The sequence below is a fragment of the Canis lupus genome, chromosome 37, assembly GCF_003254725.2.
Source record: "Canis lupus dingo isolate Sandy chromosome 37, ASM325472v2, whole genome shotgun sequence".
Lineage (NCBI taxonomy): Eukaryota > Metazoa > Chordata > Mammalia > Carnivora > Canidae > Canis > Canis lupus.
The window spans coordinates 16512298-16529132 of NC_064279.1; the positions used below are offsets into that span (position 1 = coordinate 16512298).

At 49.0% G+C, this 16835-nt stretch overlaps 1 long non-coding RNA gene across 1 annotated transcript in view; it reads left to right on the forward strand.

The window, feature by feature from the left end:
- LOC125754518 (uncharacterized) overlaps positions 1-16835 on the forward strand; it is a 47724-nt gene that overhangs the window by 3689 nt on the left and 27200 nt on the right. The window lies entirely within an intron of this gene.

Sequence of the window (16835 nt, forward strand, 5' to 3'; positions counted from 1 at the left end):
GAGAGAAGGACCCCCATTTTACTTGGAGGCATGAAAAATTAATCTACCCTTTTGATGATTTAAAATGGCATTTGGAATTATGATTCAAATCCTCTAGGGGTTTTGTCTTTTCTGCAAGTGCGTGGATCGTTTTAAATACCAAGAAGCTGAGGGGCTTGTCACTTGTCTGTGATTTGCCTGCACCGTCCTGATTCCCCGCCATCTAGATCTGCTGTGATTTCTACTCACCCAGCTGCTCTCATCTTTGAAATTGTCCCCATGTGATCTACTGTTACCTGTATCCGTTACAGAAGTCCTCACTGAAGGAAACAATGCTCCTTGAAAATAGGAGCCTCTCTCTTTCTCTGATTCACTCGAAGTGTTTAACGAGCCAGCAGCCAGATGCCCTTGCACTGGTTCACACCCAGAACTGTGGCCCCGGCCTTACAGGCTCCGGGAAGAGCCATAACTAATGCTAGTAGGAATCCTTTGACAATTTTGGAGGAAAGGAGTGTAGACTAGTCTTACTGCCCCTGGATAACCATAACAGAATGCCTTGACTGCACCAGGTAGAGTGGAGTCTCTAATCCCCCCCAACACACACACCTAGGTGTGGACGGCTTCTTTTTCTCATTTCAAGGTAAGACCACATGTGCCTACACTAGGGAGCCCCAAATTGTGGTTGTCAGCAGAATGTGCGTGAGAGAAGTTGACAGTCTCAGTCAAGGGAGACAGAAAAGACTGTTTCCCTTTAATTGGAAACCTTTCTCCTTAGGAGGTGCTCAAAGGCTTGTGATTTGCACAGATGTCTCTCTCTGAAGCAACACAGTTTGGGAGCAGATTTGCTCCTTGGCCACGGCAGGGATCAGGAACATCGTGGAAGGCTGTGCTGTCCGGTGTGGGAGCCTCTAGCCACAAGTGGCTACTTACATTTATACTGCTTAAAATGAAATAAAACGAACCATTCATTCTCTATGTTGCACGACCCATGACCTTTCAAGTGCAGGTGCCTTCTGTACTGGACAGCGTAGCCACAGGACGCTTCTGTCATTGCAGAACGTCCTGTTGGATAGTGTTACTCTGAGGCATGCCACTTACCAGAGGCTGCCTTTCTGGTCCCAGGAAGGGGGGACCCTCACTTTGGCCCTGATTGCCCCAAGTGAGGCTGGAGTGAGGCCAGTCACCGTGGGTCTGTATGCATAGCACAGGCGTGGTCACTGGAGTGAAAACTTAATGCTACTATCAATAAACATGTATTTCTTTTTTAAATTTTTATTCATTCATTCATGAGAGGCAGAGAAAGGCAGAGACATAGGCAGAGGGAGAAGCAGACTCCCTGCAAGGAGCCTGGTGTGAGACTTGATCCCAGGCCCCCGGGATCATGCTCTGAGCCAAAGGCAGATACTCAACCATTCAGCCACCCAGGTGCCCCCTAAACATGTATTTCTTAAATAACAGCACTCCATTCAATGTCACTCAGACATTGGAAATCCTGACACATTTCTGTTGCCTTGGAGTTCATAATGTATACATTGATTGACGTGTCCTGGAAAGATGGAATAACAGCAGGACAAGTGACGGTGGGACATTGAAGAGAGGGGACTAGAGAGATCCACAGGCAGTGAACTCGGTAACTTGGTGACAGGACACTGACTGTACAGCATGTGGGGTGTGGGTCGTGCACGTGAACTCTGGGCCTCATGGTCTTCAGGCTGGGAGTCTGAGTGGGCCATCTTCCCCTGACCTCTCTTGAGCCTCCTCCTTGGCAGCTCTGGCATCCTTGGGCTCCCGTTCCCCCTCCCAGAGCGCAAGGCTGAGGGTGGAGGGCAGGTGGGAGGTGCTGAGTCTGTGCCACCAGACCCCGTTCAGGGTGCACACTGTACCCTGTTTGCCCCCGGATCTGGGGGAACTGAACCAGCCTGTCTCTAGCCTAGAAGCACAGCCTGAAGAGGCTCTGGGCTCCTGTTTCAAGCCTCCCCGGGACTTGGTTTTCTGGTCTGGGTGTTTGGGACACGGCATGGGCCGCTATTACAGTTTTGCTTTTCACTTCCCGACTGAATCAGGATGTGCCCTTTATTGGGGTGGGGGGTGCAGGAGTGAAGGAACCCAGGCATCCGCCCAGAGCCTGAACAGTCCCCGCAGCGCGGCAGGAGGGAGGGAGAAAGAACCAGCAGGAGGGCATCTCCGGGGTGCCGGAAGCCAGTGTGCGGTCAGTGGCAGCGCGGGCCGGGTGCCAGGGTCCCCCTTCCCATCTCTCTCCTGACCGTCGTTGCACTGTCTCATGCGTGGGGCCAGCACCTTGGCCCCTCCACCCGCTCACGAGCTGGCCTGGTCAGGGGACACGTGGCCTGGAGCTCTGGGCCCTGCATTCCGAGTGGTCCCCCGCCATCCACCCAGCCTGAGGTGATGCCTGGGGAGGCCCCCCAATTGTTTCTGCTTTACCTTCCAGCCTGGAAAAGCCAGAGTGAGGCGGCGCGCTGCTTAGTAGGTCCTGGGTGAACCCGAGGGCTTTGCTTCTAAGACGGGGGCGATTTTATGGAGACCTTGCGCGGAGCGGATGTTTCCCCCGGCTCGTTTGTAAAGTCCATTACTAGGACTCTGGTGGGACCAGACGCCGGGCAAGGGGAGGCATAGCTAGTGCCTTCGAAGGGAAACAAAAAGCACGGGCAGCAGAATGAAGTGGGTACAAGTTACGAGATGAGTGTGTAGGGCTTCGAAAAACAAGTAGCAGGGCCAGCTTGGTGTCTTTGCACTTTCTGGAAACTGTGGTGTGGGCCAGGTGGGAGACAAGAGTGAGAGAGGATGTGAACGAAACTATGAATGGGGACGAACCTGGCCGTCCAGGAGACCAGCCTCACTTCGGGGGTAGGGGCATCTTTGCCCTAAAGAACTTTCCTTCAGCCTCAGCTCTAACACACCAGGAACATCTCTGATGGTTTTGGGTATCTGTGAGGAGCAAGAGTGTTCGTGGTATCAGCCCAGGCCCTGAAAGTGCCCTGAAAGCAGGTTTCCCAGGCTGGTCCTGTGTTTAAACTGGGATGTGAACTTTGCAGGCAGCAAAGGCTCTGGATGTAGAAGTTTGGCTGATAGAAGCCCCTGGTGAGGAGGGGGGGGGGCTTGGCCCAGGCCCTCTGGGGGCGTCTCCCAGCTGGCTGCCAAAAGGGCTGGGCTGCTCCAAAGGCACTTGAAACAAATAAAACAGTGACTCTAAAACGTACCCCATATGTCACCTTCTTACCGAAAAATACTCTCTGTAATTAGTTGCAGAGAATAAAATCCAATTTACCTGTCAAAGAGAAAGTCTGAGCTGAGCTGTACCCCCTTCACCCCTGCAGGTTGCTGGGGGAGGGGCATGTGGCTTGTAGGCCCTTCCCTCCCCTCACCCCTACTTTTCTCCTGCCCCCTTTATTGGTGAGGACTGAAAAAAAATATTGGAAAGTTGGAAAAATCCTCTAAAGACACACAGCTTTCCAAGGACAATCAGGCCACTAATTACTGTTAAGCCCGAGCCCCGTTCTGTGTTCCAAGTGGGGGACCTCAGTGTGTAGCAACCACTTGGGTCTTTTCATGAGTTCGGGCTAACTCCTGAATAGCAGATTTCTTCCCCTGCCCTTTTCAACATTTGCTTGCTGCCCAGCCTTCTGTCTTCTGTTCCTTTCTCCTTCATCTTCAAGTTCACCTTCTCCCTCTGTCCTTTTTTTCTTTCTTTTCTTTTCTTTTCTTTTCTTTTCTTTTCTTTCTTTTCTTTTCTTTTCTTTTCTTTTCTTTTCTTTTCTTTTCTTTTCTCTTTCTTTCTTTCTTTCTTTCTTTCTCTCTCTCTCTCTCTCTCTCTCTCTCTCTTTTTTTGTTGCCCCCTCCCCTTTATTCTTTTTGCTTTTCTGATAGCATTTTTCTTCTGGCGTGGTGTTTTAAGTCTCTAAATGAAACTTGACTGCCCCCACGGCCCGCTGGAGAAGCACAAAGGCCTCCCGTTCCACTGGCTACAGTAACGCCATTGTGTGTCCTAACAATGCACTAATTGGTGGTGACAATTGTGGGGCTGGGAGGAAGAGGGGGGGCGCTCTTTTCCAATCAGCAGGGCCACCAGGATAAAAGGAGAGGAGGAGGAGGAGGAGGATGGGAGGCCCGGGGTGCCTGATGAGAGGGGGGATAGATCTGCAGAAGGGGCGCAGTGGTGGGGCTCGTGTTGGGCTTTCTAAATTAATAATACAAACGAAGGAGAAAAGAATTGTTTTGGGGAAAAAAAGTAGACTTTGCCTCAGACAACTTCAGAGTCCTGGGGGAGGGGGGTGAACCCCCTCCGGGCGACTTGGTGGGAAGGGAACTGAGCAGCGCCCACAGCTCCATCCCTCCAGCAGGGCTGCTAATTGATGGAGATGTGGGAGAGGCCCGTGAGAAGAGGCCGGGGGACCTCTCCTTGGGCTGGTGGAAAGGCAGGTGTTGAGGCTGCTCTGTGGCAACATCCCCATGTCCACCACATTTCTCAGGGAGGGGAGGAAGCCACAAAGGGAGGAGGCTGAACCATAGGCTGTGTGGCGCATTAGACTCTCACAGCGTCCAGGAGCTGTAGATGGTGACTCTGACCTTTAAACTGGTCTGGAAATGGAGTTGGGCAGGACCATAGACAACAAAATGGTAGCCAAACGGTGCTGCTGGAACTCTCAGGGCCTGCTGGAGGATGTGTGAGAGGCCCCCAGAATGTCACCCAGAGCCTGCAGGAGCCTCCTGGCCACCTGGCTTCAGCCAACACCCTTCCTTTGCGCAGAATGACTCATCTTCCCAGACCAACATCAAATGTGCCCTCTCCTGGAAGCTCCTCCTGGCCAGGTGGGGTTGACCCACATCCTCTTTCATGCTGTCCTTCTGTGCCCTGAAAACGACAGGACCTGATGTCCAGTCATCTCTCCTGTGTGCCAGGCCCAGTGCTAAGTGCCTTATCCACAGCATTTCACCTGAGTCTCACAACAGCCCCATAACAGGAAGATTATTTTTATTCCCATAGAGAAGACCATGGGGAAACTGAGGCCTCTGAGCTTCTCAACGAGGTTCAGTATTGTGCTCAAGGCCACCCAGCTCAAAGCGGAGAGGAGAGGAATCTATTGAACTGCTTCAGTGATGTTGCTGGTTCACAGGCCCTGTTTGCTTCCACACTCACCTTTCCCCAGTCACTGTGGTCTCTGCAGGGTGGAGGCTGTGACTGTGGGCTTTGCGTCCCCAGCACCTAGTGCTTGGCATACAGGGGGGCTCCAGAAAAGTTTGCTGACTGAAGGGGGAGATGGGTGGGCTGGATTATTGGCAGGTCTCTTCTGTGCCCCCTTGGGTCTCAGACTTCAGCCTGCATCAGAATCCGCTGGGGTGGAAGGTTGCTAAAACACAGATCCTGGGGCTCTGGCCCCCCACCCCCCAGCCCTGTCTGGGTAGAGCCTGAGAATGTGCTTCTCTGACACTTTTTCCAACAGCTCCTGCTGGCCCTGTGTCCCCAGCCTCACAAGGGCTGTTCCAGCTCCAGCATCTTGCTAACATCGTGGTGGGGAATTTATTCCTCCTGTTATCTCTGTCTTTAGTAGTCCGACATAAGAAGTTTTATTAAGGAGAAATTGACATTGACAAGTTTGGATTATAAATAATCTTAGGCTTCTGCTTGCTTTAAATAAAAATCTTATCAAATAGCCATTCATACCTGATGAAAAAAAGCCACGTGCTCAACCAACCACACCGCAAATGGTGACATTTTCAAGAAAACATCTGGACTGAGTCTGTTATTTGGGAGGACTCTGTCCAACGGCCTTTCTCACAGGTTTTTTTTGTGCCTTTTGATTTTATGTCATGAATATCTTCTGCTTTAAAGGGAAATGTGCCTCCCAGGGAGGACTGAAGAGCATTTGAGTTCTGGTCTTGGTGAGAGCATTGAGGGGTCAGGTGAGGCTTGAGGAGCCTTCCCACGAGGCCCAGAGTGTCAGGTCAGCTCAGGAGCCAATGCCCTGCATCTCAACATGTGCTGGGAAACAGTAGATGGGACCCTCTGCCATCCCTGCCAGTGAAGCGTTCTCTCTCCCTCTCTCTCTCTCTTTCAATTCTGTCAGAACCCTTTCTCTTGAGCCCATCATTCCAATTAGTCTGTTCTTCAGCATCCTTGGTGAGCCACTAGCATCGTGTTGGGGGTGTCGCCTTGTCACAGCCTTTGGGCTATGGAGGCCAGGGATGGTGGCCCCTGGCAGGTTTGCTCTTACGTGTTTTGCTGGGAGCCTAGGGTGGGATGGGATGGCAAATGTACAGAAAAAGGGGACAAAATGTGATGAGATGTTGTGTGGGAGAAGCATTGTGTGAGAAACCAGGTCTGGTTAACCTAAAGAGAGAAGCCATTGTTGCATAGTTGATGGAACTTAGGGAATAGAAACCCCCAGGTCTTTGGAAGAGCAGAGTTCAGGGCAGTTTCAGGGAGCTGGATGAGTGGAAAACCCCTTGAGCAGCTGTTGTTCAGGTGCACGCTCGGCTCCCGTCAAGTTCAAACTCCTGCTGGCCCAGCTTGGGCTATGGGTCCGACAGTCAGACTTTGACAGGCCACCTGGAATGGAGAGCACTGTCCTCTGAAGGAAGAGTGGGACACCTGTGCCTTTAAAGAAGGTGGAAGGCACCTGGCTGGCTCAATTGGAAGAGTGTGTGACTCTTGATCTTGGGGGTTGTGAGTTCAAGCCCCACGTTGGGTGTAGCGATCACTTAAAAAAAAGAATCAAATCTTAAAAAAAAAAAAAAAAAAGAAGAAGAAGAAAAAGAAGGTGGAAGGAAAGCTGAGGAGGCACCAGAGCCTATATCAAACCTTGGGGGGGGGAGCACCTCATAATCTTATTTTTATTTTGTAAAAGCTTTACTGTTTGAACAAACAAAACAACAAAAGATGTTTTTGAGATAATAAGATGAATTCGACTTGAAACAGAGTATCAGATAGGAAGGAAACATTGCTAATTTTGTTAGGTGTGTAATGGCATTGTGACTGTAGAAAAAATACACTATTTATTTATGATTTATTTATTTGTTTGGAGGGGAGGAGCTGGGGAGAGAATCTGAAGCAGACTCCCTGCTGAGCATGGAGCCTGATGTGACCTGGCTGAGACCTTGACCACAGCCAAAATCAAGAGTCGGATGGTCAATAGACTGAGCCACCCACACGTCTTTTTAGATGTGTACTAAAGCATGCAGGGGATAAAATGTCAATATGTCTGGGATTTGCTTTGTGATATTTCCTCAAAACAGTGAAAAATGAAAAGGTGAGGTGGAACAAACAAGGCAAAATCTAATAATTTTTATCTTAAAAAATGTTCATTTTTCTCTTTGAAAATCCTCATTAACCGCATCCTGTGTTGGGCCGCGTGTGAGCTGACTGTTTGGGTGCCAGCAGTACAGGTGTGGGGGTGATTCAGGCAGGGCTAGTTTCTGGGGTTCACTGTCCAACCAGACATTGCCACATGTTGCCAGCGGCTCTGGCCCCTGCTTCCCCCCCTTTCACCTTGGCGTGGGGTTCCGTGCAGGTGCAGGATTACTTCCTTGAGACACCTGTCATGGGGCATCTCCTCCGTGTCCTCCTGGGGGCCGCTCCTGGGCGTGTCCTCAGTTGCCTCACTCCTGGGCTTCAGTGAGAAAGCCATCTGGGGAAGTTGACCTAGTTTAGAACTCAAATTCCCTTCCCTGCCTATGCAGTTGGAATTGGTTTCCTCTGCAAAAGGTTTGAATCTCAGCACAAAATGCCTCTAGCTGGGCTTGGGTGTGCACACAGGGATCATAATGGAGACAGCTCCTGGTTTATTTTCCTAGCAGTGTGCACCTCGTGGTATCCTTGGAACCTGGCATTATTAAGAGCATGTCATCACAATACAGCACAGAAGCTAAGGCAATTTGGATGTCCTTGGGCCCCAAATTAATATGTGCTTTGTATAGTCTTGTAATTTGGGAGGCAATTTTCCATAACACAGTGAGAGATGTTCCTTCATACATTTGAGATAATTTAGCTCAATGTTCATTTGAAAAAATTACTGTGCTAATAGCAGCTCTTCAGCTTCAGAACAACAGCCCATCCTGGGAGCACACGAAAGTCCCTGCAAGTGATTCTCATATCGGTCTGTCTGGGAGCATCTGGATAAAAGCTGCTGGAATTTCCCCGAGACCTAGACGGCAGGATCTGAAATGTGGCATGAATGTGTGAACTCTAGCTGATTTGCATAAAGCCAGTCTCCCTCAATGGAGAAATATGAGATAAAGGTGGAGTCATGAGTGTCCCTGTTGTCCAGGTAAATGGAAGTCACTGTGCATAAATCAGAACTCCTGTATATTCAGCTATGGGAAAAGTTTATTCTTCCTGCTGGACTTTTCTGCCCAAAATACATGCCAAGGGGAAAGCAGGAACTCTATCTCTCTGCCGAGTGTGTTTGGACCGGGGGTTCCTGGTTCCTATGTACCAGAGGACTTTGTTATCCAGGGGGCGGGGGTTGGGGGGGAGGAGTGATTCTCTACCCCAGTCAGAACCTTTTAAAAAAAAAAAAAATTATTTATTCATAAGAGACACACAGAAAGAGGCAGAGACACAAGCAGAGGGAGAAGCAGGTTCCATGCAGGGAGCCTGATGTGGGACTTGATCCTGGGACTCCAGGATCATGCCCTGGGCCGAATGCAGGCACCAAACCGCTGAGCCACCCAGGGATCCCTCTACCCCAGTCAGAATCTAATGGAATAATAAAAATACAATTTTTTCTTGAAGATTTTATTTATTTATTTGAGATAAAGTGAGAGTGAACGAGTGAGAGAGCATGAGTCGGGGGGGGGGGGGGGAGGAAGGAGAGGAAGAAGCAGACTCCCTGCTGAGCAGGGAGCCTGATGTGGGGCTGGATCCCAGGACCCTGGGATCATGACCTCAGCTGAAGGCAGATGCTTAACCCACTGAGCCACCCAGGTGCCCCAATAAAAATAAATTTAAAACATTTTATCCAGGACGCCTGGGTGGTTTAGAGGTTGAGCATCTGCCTTGGGCTCAGGTTGTGATCCTGGAGACCCGGGATCGAGTCCCATGTCAGGCTTCCTTCATGGAGCCTGCTTCTCCCTCTGTCTGTATCTCTGCCTCTCTCTCTCTCTCTCTCTCTCTCTCTCTCTCTGTCTCTCATGAATAAATACATAAAATCTTTAAAAAAACAAAACATTTTCCCCCCAATCAGGAATGTAGTTTCTAATGATCCTGCTTTAGAACAAATCCCAGGTAAGGCCCCAATAGACCCAAGTTAATTTCTAGTTGCATTCCTGCCCCACAGCACTACTAGCTGCCTATAGTGATTTTGAATGATGTCATCACTACTGTGGATGTGTTCCATGTGATGAGCATTGTGGGCACGGAGGCGATGATAATTTTTAAGATTCAACTTTTAGGGAAAGCTCATGAATAAGGAATACTTGTCATCAAAGTCATTGACCTCAGAAAGAGGGGAGGGGGAAAACTGGCTGCTTCCATTCACCTGTAACTGGCATTTAAGGCTGAAAGTCATCCATCCATTCAGAAGGTGCCTGTGTTTGGAATGACTCTCGTTCATTTTCAAGTCTGATTCTTCTGAACCAAGGCAAATTTGGGCACAGCTCAAGGTTTCATGCATTTCCCAGGTCTTTCTGGGCAAGAAGCACCTGGTGCGTTTCCATTTTAAGCACCACTCTCAAGAGTGGTGAGGGTCATGTTAGCTGGATGGGTCTGAACTGAGAGCAGACTCTCACATGCATGCGCATGAGGAGAAGTGGAGCATCACCAGGAGGAACGAAAAATTGAAAGGGAGAATACAAGGCTCCCTTTGTAGCCAGCTTAGTCACCTGTGGCCATGACCTGGCCACTGCATTCACCAGGCTGTCTGGCAATAGTATATACTGGAGAAATAGAAGCTGACCGCACCCTGGAAGAAAATAAAAGGGGGTATAAAGGTGAGGTTTTATGGAAACGATTGTAACCCCTGAGCGGCAAGTCCCAAAGTACTGTTCTGTCCTGTGTCTGCTGGGAAGAAGGGCGGCGGCCGCTGTTAGCTCGAGGGCAGCTAAGGCCATGCAGTCCCTCCACAGCCCTTTGACGTCCTTCCCTCTGCAGACCACCAGTATGCCAAGCAAATGTTTATTTCAGGGCAACTTGCTTCATTTCATCTAGTGGTTCTTAACTTTCAGAACACATGAGAATCACCCTGGGAGCTTTTAAGAAATACAAACACTCAGGCCCCATCCGGAGAGATTCGGATTCAGTTGTCTGTGATGGGGTCCTGACATTTTGCTTTTGTTTTTATGTTTCTGATGTGGGAACCACTGATTAAAGCCATCATCTTGAGCCATCATCAAAAGACAGGGCAGGGGAAACAATGAAGGGAGATTCAAATCACCATCTCCTGGGGTGGGGGGAGGGGAACAAAATAGTCTCTTTCCATCCTTCTGAAAACATCTTTGCATATCTTCTCTCTCTGATAATGCCAAACTTCCTGGAGTTACCAACTAGTCCAGAGTTTACCACAGCTAGGGGAAAGCTAACCAGTCCTGTGAATCAGGTGAATTCCGGCTCTGACTATACCGAGTGTCTCGTTTGGTTTTGTGAAACATTAACTCGTTTCTCTTTATCATGGATTGCAGCAGGTTTCTTGTGAGGATGAAGTCCAGTTGTTGCCTGGACAGAACGGGTGTGAGTCCCAGTTGGTTTCCTGAGGGAGGAGGTGGAGAGGCTGGGCATGAGCACTTTGAGGTATGTCTTGGGTGTGAAGCTCAGGGTTCGCCTTTGGTAAATGTTTAACCGGAAGCACCTTTACTAGTCTCCAATGGCTGTCTTTGAGAAAGTGAGTTTAAATGGTGTTTTGAAAGTTTCCTAGTGGACAGTCGTACACCCCCCCCTTCCCCGGTGGGCTTTGTGGTGGCAAAGCAAGGGCCAGCCCAGGCTAGGTAGAGCAGATACTCCCAATCACGTCTCAACAGCCAGAGGACTGCTCTCTCTCATGTAAACACCTACTCTGCTTGTCACTCTTTGCTCCCCAAATATGGTCTTCAGGAGACTAGCATCCTTGCCTGCTGGCTTACTGCCTGCCACTTGTCTATCCGATTTGGTGACGAGATGAAACCAGGGCGGGGAGGCTTGGGGCAAAGCTATGTAAGGTAAGACATTCCATGCATGAGCTTTGGCAGGTTTGTCTCAGACCTGAAAGAAATTGTGCCAGTTTCACAACCAAGACCCATAGTAGTACCTCTGCATTAAAAAAACAAAAAACAACTTTATACTATATTCTTCACAAGCATAGGAAGGGCTGATGAAAGTATTGCAAGTTGATAAATTAGAAAAAAGCTAAAATCTGGATTAATATTAAGAGAGATTTTTTAAAGTCCTTGTAGCTTACTTTCAATAAAGCTCAAATCTTGACTTTGAATTAGCATCCAGAGCTCATCTTGGGGTTTCACCAACCCTGTGAAGACAGTATTTTAATGAAATTGTTATGAGAACAAAGTATTTTCTGCATTGTTTATTGAGAGAGAGATAATTTTATACATTAGGAACTGGTAAGCTTAAATTATATAACAGATGACCATAAAAACTAGGGTTCTTGTCAACAACACAACTTCATCTTATATTTTAACAGTTACTGATATTTATTTTTTTTAAAATTTTTTTTTTTAATTTTTGTTTATTTATGATAGTCACAGAGAGACAGAGAGAGAGAGGCAGAGACATAGGCAGAGGGAGAAGCAGGCTCCATGCACCGGGAGCCCGACGTGGGATTCGATCCCGGGTCTCCAGGATCGCGCCCTGGGCCAAAGGCAGGCGCCAAACCGCTGCGCCACCCAGGGATCCCAACAGTTACTGATATTTAAAAATGATATAGACAAAAGTATGGATAAGTTATGCTAAAACAAAAGGCAAAAAATCCAGAAAACAAACAACACATATGTGTGTATGTGTGTGTATGTATGTTAGTGCATTAGGTATTTCAAATAGCTCAGCACATAGTGATATAATAGCCCAAACCTTGTACTGCACTAGCAGAAATAAGGGAAAACAACACGGATCTAACCCAGGAGCAGAAGAATGAGTGGTGTAGAACTCTTCTGCACCACATTTAATGCTCTTCATTTGCAGACTAAACATTTTCCCTCCTTTTCCGCCCCCCCCCCCCCCCCCAAATCTTGTATGGTAGGCTTCTGGCTATTTAAAATAAGATTGTGGTAGGTGACTGAAATCAGAACCTAGACCTCCAGCAGCAAAAGCCAAATATTAATAGCTCGGTGGACCGCCCACACCACCCAGAAACATTTTTATCACAATGTATCCAAGAGGCTTCCCACTTCCTACTTGGAAAACAGGTGGTGAAGTAAAGCAGGAAACCTTTATACAGTAAAAGAAAAGAAAATTCTGTGTTTGTGTCATTTTTTAACCTGAAAAAGGCTGAGTTCAGTGACTTTACAGATTCAAATCTGGCTGACTGGTTTAATGCCTCCACTCATGCCTTGGTGACCGCATGACATTCCCCTGAGTTTGGTTAATGAAAGCAAGCAAGCAAATAAATAAAAAAAGAGTGACTTAAAAAAGAAAAGAGAAACAGCCCCAGCATAAAACAAAGTAAAACATTACGTGCTATGTCTTTTGTATTTCCTGGTATGAGTGTCCACAGAGCTAGAAGCCCATGTTTGTAGCATTCTGCTCTCACAATGTGTTCCCGGAAGGAATCCTTCCCTCCTGAGCTTAAGGCACCAGGTTAAGCAAAGGGGAAGGGTCTGCCATGCTGGAGGAATGTGCAGGTTCCAGCGCACCCGGGTAACGGTGGCTGGCAGGAGGAAGCCGTGTGGCCTTCAAGTGGGTCAGTGGAGGCTGCTAGAAGCACGACACGGTACTGTAAGGCACTCCTGTGGGGCGGACAAGTGGGAGGAGCAGCGCAGGCTCCTGGGGCTGCAAGGTGGGGGGCTGCGGCTGGCGGGGGGGCCTAGCTCTAGGGACCAGGGCAAGGAAGGGGAGAGACTGGTCTAGAGCACTATGGCGGAGGGGGGCGGAGGGAAGGAGTCTTCACTGCGCTAAGAGGCGCTGTAGGCGCCTGAATCTTCTCCCCTGGGCAATGGCTGTGGCTTCCACACCGGTGGCTTCTCTTTCCACAGGGAGGAACCAAAGCCAAAAAGCAGTTGCCCCTTTCCTGGGGTTTAACAGTGCCTCGCCTCACTTCGGAGGCCAGCTGATGAGGAGAGTGCTCCCTAATACCATCACGGGGGAACCCGGTTTAACTAAAACCCCTGACAACTACAGTTGTGCTGAGGAGGGGATGCCACACTTTTGACTTTTTACCTAGAGTTTAACAGTGACTTAAACTTTACTGTGGCGTGCACCCACTAAGACACACTGAAGAAGGGACACCTGGGTGGCTCAATGGCCTTTGGTTCAGGTTGTGATCCCCAGGGTCCCAGGATCGAGTCCCACATCACGCTCTCCACAGGGAGCCTGCTTCTCCCTCTGCCTGTGTCTCTGCCTCTCTCTCTGTGTCTTTCATGAATAAATAAATAAAGTCTTTAAAAAACAAAAAAGACACACTAAAGAAAACCCTTCAAGTCAGGGGGTCTGAAAACAATGACATTGGAATTGTCTACCATTCGGAATTGCTGGGTGCCAGGACTTAACAGCACCCCATGACAGGAATCAACACTTGTCTGCGTAAGTTAACCGAGCGGGGCTCAGTCACCCGTCACTGGGCCCAACCTAGGCCAGTGAGTTCTATCAGACACGGGGCTAGAAGGATGTCCAATGTCCACGGTGCACTAATGCCTACTTGTTAACAAGTACCAAGGGAAGGAAAACAGTACCTCTGGTGACTCAGTTCACGCAAAGGACAGTGTGTTCGTGTCTCTCTGTTTCACCCCCAATTCTCTACTTTCTAACATTATCTTAGAATCAGAAAAGAGCTGAGACAGAAAATTCAAGAAATAAGGGGGGAAACTGTATGCATCACTCTTTACTGGGAGAAGTAAAAATAAATAAGTAAATAAATAAATAAAATAACCCCTGTGCCGACTCTCGGCAGTATTAGAATCAAGAGCTGAAGGTTTACTTCCTTATCCAGATACTGCGGCGAAGTGCGGCAGAGCGGTGGTGATGAATGATTCTGCTCAAATTTGCGAACAGCAGCATTGGCTTCACCCGAAATTAGGAACAGAATGTACCCTGGCTTCCTCAGATAATGGCTCTCCCTGCAGGAAGCTTTCGTGTGGCATCCAGGCCTACCTGATGCAGTAACTCACACACGGCCCTGTTTGGCCAACAGGTAGAGAACCACCCACAGGTCTGGAAGCCGAACCTTTTCAAGGAGGCACAAGAAGGGGCTGTCCGGTGTCAGTGTTCAGTGTGTACGCACGCAGACCTCGTCGGAATGGACTCCCTCTCGGTGGCAGAGGCTGCCTATGGCTGCGGCATGACCTGAACACCACGGTTCGAGCCGCAGCCGGAAAGGAGTCACAGCCATTCCCCTCTGCAGGAGTCCGAAATACCACTGAGTTAGTTGGAAACCACAAATCCCCAACGCTGATGATGTTCCCTGTTTGGGGGAGGCCTGGTCTAGTCGGATCCGAAGGCGACTGCCCTGTCAGCGAATCAAGTATTATAGCTCCTAACAATATGACCTTTTACAGATGGAAAAGAACTCTTAATACGGTCCCCTGAAAGGCAGTGAGGCAAGGGGGATGACGAGAGTTTGCATGGTTTTCATATAAAGAGGCTTTCAACTTTGGGGAAAATCAGCCCTGGAAAGAACATGACTCGATTCCAGTTGACTGCTTTTAAAGTACTTTGTGGCCTTCCTGCAGTGGTGCAACTGCGGTCTATTTCGGGAACTGGCTTCTCCACGGCAGGGTTAGATGCCAGGATTTTACCAGGGTTGGACTGTCTCACACATGAGTTTCTGGCACCGTTAGGAGGGATTTCCTCAAGTGATCCACCAGGGAATGGGCCTTTCAAGCGAACAGAGGTTCCTCCAGTCGGCCGCCGGCTCTAGGAGATTAATTGGCCATTTTCTTGTGTGTTTTATGTGCGAGATATTTAATATGGGATGAGAAAGGGAATGTGAAGGAAAGCAGGTATTAGTTTGGTCTTAAGGAGGTGGTAATCCACGGATTTGCTTTTGTTTCGATAGTTTCTAAGCAGTAGAACAATTACCTAACAGTGCACCGAGTCATTTGTTTGGGTTGAAAACAGTAAGGGCGTTCATGTGCTCCAAGGCGTTCTGGGCTGGAAAACAGCAATTTGGAATTTTTCATGACAGACCCAATTCCTGAGCTGGCTCCACTCTGTCCTATCAGATTTTGGTGGTGGTGGCTGAGAGCCGTGTAGGCCGGCAGGCGGCACCGGCCAGGCTGTCAGGGGCGGACAAGAAGAAGAGAAAACAGAAGCGGCTGGGATGCAGTCCTGCTTCTGGGTAGCCAAGGGCAAGCGTACCTCCCTCTCTCTCTCTCTCTTTTTTTTTTTGGTGCCCTTTTGAAAATAAGCAGAAAGTGATGTGGGTAGAAGGTTCTAACTCCTCCCAAGGAGGAGCTGCCAGCGGAGGCCAGTGTTTAGCAGGGCCCTCTAGGCGGGTGCCCCCGTGAAAACAAAGGCCTTTAGAACAGGGATCTGGAATCTCACCTCCTTGGCAGGCCTGCCGCTAGGTGCCTGCAGGGTGGGACAGGAAATCTGTCCAGAGGGAGAGCAAACGTGCTGGCCGGGAGGAGGGGGGCCTGCGCTTCACGACTGCAAACGCGCTGCGCTGGGGACCCTCGCTGACAGTCGGGACCTTGGATACATTAATTTCGGCGAAGGCAGAAGTAAGCTACGGTGACAGGGAGCCGGGGGCGGAGGAGAAAGGCACTTTGCCATCGGAGCACATCTGTTTTATAATAAGCAGGTCTATAATTCTCTTGTGAAAGATCATGTTCTGCTATCTTCTCTGAGGCTGGAAAATATAAATACTGTATTTCACGAAGGGGAGGAAAAAGGAGGAGAGGATCAAATTTGTTTGCCTGTTTGCCAAGTGCTTGTTTGAGATTTTTTCCACCCTTTATCTTTCGTGTGCAGCATTCTCTGTAACTGGAGGGGGCGGGGGAGGAGTCAACCTGGTTTTCCAAGAATAAAAGGCACCGTAAGGTGTCCTTGTGAATGGGGTTTTGGCCTCTGGGGAAGTTTATACGCCCTTGGTTATGGCTGCTGTAGAATCAGAAAAGAAATGCACGCACAATGTCGCACTGTGAAGTTGAAGCGAGTGGTCTGGGGCCCACGGAACCGGCAACAGGTTGTGCAGACTTCCGGCAGGCTGCACGAAAGTCTGTCTGAAATGTCTCGCCTCTAAATGGACAGAGGTATCAAGAGTTAGGATCTGGGGGGAAGAGGTGTCAGGGAACATGGCCGTGGGGTTAAATGTATCATGTACAGTGTGAGCCACTGACTCTCCAGATCCTAACAGCAGCGAAACTACCAAACCAGGAAGGTGTTGGCATCAGCTCAGTGGAAACAGAGTCGTCTCATACAGTCTGCTAAGAATTGTTTCAGTATCAGTGTATCCTTGTGCTGTGGAGTTATGGTGGGAGGACCCAAGCCACGATTTCCAGCGCCGTCCCCCTGACACTTTGGTCACAACCACTGCTACGCTGGCTCCTACGAGGGCACTGCAGTGGGGGCCCCCTACTTGGCCAAGCGGCGAAGCAGTTCATTATATTTCTTATTCCTATGATACGATTTTAGCACTTCCTGTTTCACTTTAAGGTGGCAATTATGTGTGTGTGTGTATTTATTTAAACAATATTATTACACCGAACTCATTACTTATAAGTTTGGTATTTTCTTAATAGTCTAACGTGTTCTGACGTGC